Source organism: Arachis hypogaea, chromosome 20, assembly GCF_003086295.3.
Source record: "Arachis hypogaea cultivar Tifrunner chromosome 20, arahy.Tifrunner.gnm2.J5K5, whole genome shotgun sequence".
Lineage (NCBI taxonomy): Eukaryota > Viridiplantae > Streptophyta > Magnoliopsida > Fabales > Fabaceae > Arachis > Arachis hypogaea.
Genome location: NC_092055.1, coordinates 111395856 through 111400999, shown reverse-complemented (window position 1 = coordinate 111400999; position 5144 = coordinate 111395856). Strand labels below are relative to the sequence as shown.

Genomic DNA, 5144 nt, shown 5'->3' with positions numbered 1-5144 from the left:
GATCCTTCCATGAGAAATTTGGATGATTTCTCCATGAGGGATTATAGGTGTTTCCATAGGGTTCACTCGTGTAATTCACCTCTGCTATTGCAGGGTTCTCAGGATCATAAGCTTCTTCTTCAAAAGATGCTTCTTTAGTACTGTTGGATGCAGCTTGCAATCCATTTAGACTCTGAGAAATCATATTGACTTTCTGAGTCAATATTTTGTTCTGAGCCAATATGGCATTCAGAGTATCAATTTCAAGAACTCCCTTCCTCTGAGGCGTCCCATTACTCACAGGATTCCTTTCAGAAGTGTACATGAACTGGTTATTTGCAACCATGTCAATGAGTTCCTGAGCTTCTGCAGGAATTTTCTTTAGGTGAATGGATCCACCTGCAGAATGGTCCAATGACATCTTTGATAATTCAGATAGACCATCATAGAATATATCCAGGATGATCCATTCTGAAAGCATGTCAGAAGGACACTTTTTGGTCAGTTGCTTGTATCTCTCCCAAGCTTCATAGAGGGATTCACCTTCTTTCTGTATGAAGGTTTGAACATCCACTCTAAGCTTGCTAAGCTTTTGAGGAGAAAAGAACTTAGCTAAGAAAGCCGTGACCAGCTTATTCCAAGAGTTCAGGCTATCTTTAGGTTGAGAGTCCAACCATATTCTAGCTCTGTCTCTTACAGCAAACGGGAAAAAGCATAAGCCTGTAGACCTCGGGATCAACCCCATTGGTCTTAACAGTATCACAGATCTGCAAGAATTCAGTTAAGAACTGAAAAGGATCTTCTGATAGAAGTCCATGAAACTTGCAATTCTGTTGCATCAGAGAAACTAATTGAGGCTTTAGCTCAAAATTATTTACTCCAATGGTAGGGATTGAGATGCTTCTTCCATGTAAGTTGGAATTTGGTGCAGTAAAGTCACCAAGCATCTTCCTTGCATTGTTGTTGGGTTCAGCCATGTCTCCTTCTTTTTTGAAAATTTCTGTCAGATTTTCTCCAGAGAGTTGTGCCTTAGCTTCCCTTAGCTTCCTCTGTAGAGTCCTTTCAGGTTCAGGATCAGCTTCAACAAGAATATTCTTATCCTTGTTTCTGCTCATATGAAAAAGAAGAGAATAGAAAAGAAAATATGGAATCCTCTATGTCACAGTATAGAGATTCCTTATGTGAGTATAAGAAGAGAAGAATAGAAGAAGGAAAAGATAAGAAGTCGAACACAGAGGAGAAGAGTGGGTTCGAATTTTTGAGTAGAAGAGAAGTGTTAGTAGATAAATAAATAATTAGAAGGAGATGAGAGATGGAAGAATTCGAAAATAAAATAAAATAAAAATATTTTTGTTTTTAATTTAAAATTAAAGTTAAAATTTGAAATTTAAGAAGAGAAATAAAATTAAATTAAAATTTAAATCAATTAGTTAATTAAAAAGGAATTTTGAAAAAGAAGTTAGTTATTTTCGAAAATTAGAGAGAGAGAATTAGTTAGGTGGTTTTGAAAAAGATAAGAATCAAACAAAATAAGATTAATTGACAAAAAGATTTGAAAATCAATTTTGAAAAGATAAGAAGTTAGATAAGAAGTTAGAAAAGATTTTGAAATTGATTTTGAAAAAGATATGATTTATTTTGAAAAAGATTTGAAAAATAAATTTAAAAAGATTTTATTTTGAAAATTAAAGTTGATTACTTGACTAACAAGAAACAAAAAGATATGATTTTAAAATTTAAAGATTGAACATTTCTTAATAGGCAAGTAACAACTTGAAATTTTTGAATCAAAATATTAAATGTTAGTAATAAATTCGAAAATATGAAGTAAAAATAAGAAAAAGATTTTGAAAATTAATTTTAAAAATTTTCGAAAATATATATAAAAAATTGAAAAAGATTTTATTTTTGAAAAAGATTTGAAAAGGGTATAATTTTTAAATTGAAATTTTGACTTGATTAGCAAGAAACAACTAAATTTTAAAACTTTTTGACTAAATCAAACCAAAATTTCGAAATTTATGAGAGGAAAAAGGGAAAGATATTATTTTTTATTTTTAAATTTTTAATGATGAAAGAGAAAAACACAAAATTGACACAAAACATAGAAATTATGAATCAAAACAACTAATGCATGCAAGAACACTTTGAATGTCAAGATGAACACCAAGAACACTTTGAAGATCAAGATGAACATCAAGACTTAATTTTGAAAATTTTTAAGAAAAGAAAAACAAAAGACACCAAACTTAGAAATTTTCAAACTTTAGACACTAACAAATTAAAAATGCATATGGAAAACAAGAAAAGACACAAAACATAAAAATGCAAAGATCAAACAAAGGAGATCATCAAGAACAACTTGAAGATCATGAAGATCATATGATGAATTTTCGAAAATTAAAGAAAATTATAAAATCATGCAATTGACACCAAACTTAAGAACTGACACTATACTCAAACAAGAAACACAAAATTATTTTTTGGTTTTTATGATTTTATTAAATTTTTTTTTCGAAAATTAATTTGGGAAGAACGAAAAAGAAGAAATTTTTTTTTGTACTTTTTGAAAATAAGAAATAAAAAGCTTAAAATTAAAATAAAATTACCTAATCTGAGCAACAAGACGAACCGTCAGTTGTCCAAACTCGAACAATCCCTAGCAACGGCGCCAAAAACTTGGTGCACAAAATCGTGATCGTTCATTCCTTGGTAACAGCGCCAAAAACTTTATACGCACGTTCATAATCTTAGTTCTTTGTCACAACTTCGCACAACTAACGAGCAAGTGCACTGGGTCGTCCAAGTAATAAACCTTACGTGAGTAAGGGTCGATCCCACGGAGATTGTTGGCTTGAAGCAAGCTATGGTCACCTTGTAAATCTCAGTCAGGCGGATTCAAATGGTTATAGAGTTTTAATAATTAAAAGATAAATAAAACATAAAATAAAGATAAAGATACTTATGTAATTCATTGGTGAGAATTTCAGATAAGCGTATGGAGATGCTTAGTTTCTTCTGAATCTCTGCTTTCCTACTGCTTTCATCCAATCCTTCATACTCCTTTCCATGGCAAGCTGTATGTTGGGCATCACCGTTGTCAATGGCTACATCCCGTCCTCTCAGTGAAAATGGTCCAAATGCGCTGTCACTGCACGGCTAATCATCTGTCGGTTCTCGATCATGCTGGAATAGGATTCAGTAATCCTTTTGCGTCTGTCACTATACCCAGCACTCGCGAGTTTGAAGCTCGTCATAGCCATCCCTTCCCAGATCCTACTCGGAATACCACAGACAAGGTTTAGACTTTCCAGATCTCAAGAATGGCTGCCAATAATTCTAGCCTATACCACGAAGACTCTGATCGTAGATCAGGAGGCTAAGAGATACACATTCAAGCTTGTTTGCATGTAGAACGGAAGTGTTTGTCAGGCACGCGTTCATAAGTAAGAATGATGATGAGCATCACATAATCATCACATTCATCATGTTCTTGTGTGCGAATGAATATCTTAGAATATGAATAAGCTTGAATTGAATAGAAAAACAATAGTACTTTGCATTAATTCATGAGGAACAGCAGAGCTCCACTCCTTAATCTATAGTGTGTAGAAACTCTACCGTTGAAAATAGATAAGTGAAAATAGGGTAGACATGGCTGAGTGGCCAGCCTCCCATGGAGGTCTAGAGATCTAAAATGATCAAAAGATTATCCAAAGATCCTTAACACGATAGTAAAAAGTTCTATTTATACTAAACTAGTTACTAGGGTTACAGAAATAAGTAAATGATACAGAAATCCACTCCCGGGCCCACTTGGTGTGTGCTTGGGCTGAGCATTGAAGCTTTCACGTGTAGAGGTCTTCCTTGGAGTTAAACGCCAGTTTGTAACTTGTTTCTGGCGTTTAACTCTGCTTTGCAACCTGTTTCTGGCGTTTAACGCTAGAATATGGCAGAAAGCTGGCGTTGGATGCCAGTTTGCGTCATCTAAACTCGGGCAAAGTATGGACTATATATATTGCTGGAAAGCCCTGGATGTCTACTTTCCAACGCAATTAGGAGCGCGCCATTTGGATTCTTATAGCTCTAGAAAATCCACTTTGAGTGCAGGGAGGTCAGAATCCAACAACATCTACAATCCTTCTTCAGCCTCTGAATCTAATTTTTGCTCAAGTCCCTCAATTTCAGCTAGAAATTAACTGAAATCACAGAAAAACACACAAACTCATAGTAAAGTCCAGAAATGTAATTTTTATTTAAAAACTAATAAAAATATACTAAAAACTAATTAAATCATACTAAAAATTATGTAAAAACAATGCCAAAAAGCGTATAAATTATCCGCTCATCAGTGGCATACAATCCGAATTCTCTCTTAAGCTCACAAACAACCTCCTTGACCTAAACAATTGAGCTCTACACTAACCTTTGCATTTCAACTCTAATCTTTCAACCATAATGGACCTTGAATTATGGTGCCAACTACTAACCATCTCTCTTTTGCTCTTAAAGTGACAAAGAGCCCTAAGTTGACCATCTGTCTCAAGTAAACCATATTCAAGCGGAAAAAGAAAGCTTAAGGATAAAAATTTTACCCACTTGAATGATAGATAAGATGGTGGCCTATAAGGAAATGGTTCCAACCGTCTTGACAAAGAAATTTCCACTTCCGTCATTCTTTGTTGAGGGACTTCAACCACTTGATAAGCTTCTTCAACTTCCACTTCTTCTTCACCAAATTTTTCTAATTCTTCCCCATCGTTCAAGTCATAAACCGGAGACAATGTGAAATCTATCTCAACATCAACCTCAAATTCAAAGGGGAGAGATTCATTAAGCTCAAAAGGATCATATGTTGATGCAGAATCATCATAAATAGGGGGACTTATTGCTTGCTCCATTTCTTCCAATTCTTCATGCATAACATGCTTTGGAGGTTGTGCACTATTCTCCTCAACATTACTTTCATGCTCAATGGAAGAAGGCTCTACAACTTTAGATTCCCAAGGGCATTCAACATCTCCTAAATCTTCAACCACTTTTTCCTCTTCTTCAACAATCATGGCTTCCTCCAATTGCTCCAATACAAAATCCAACTTTTCATTCTCCACCAGAGTTTCCAATCTCTCTTTCATACTGCATTCTTCATTTGAGTCTTCAAATGT

General features: G+C 34.4%; 1 non-coding gene across 1 annotated transcript; it reads left to right on the top strand.

Moving 5' to 3' along the window:
* The first annotated feature begins 454 nt into the window (after positions 1-454).
* On the top strand, positions 455-562 carry LOC112787032 (small nucleolar RNA R71). The gene has a single exon (XR_003194470.1). It is a non-coding gene; the product is annotated as a small nucleolar RNA R71 (small nucleolar RNA).
* Positions 563-5144: the final 4582 nt, after the last annotated feature.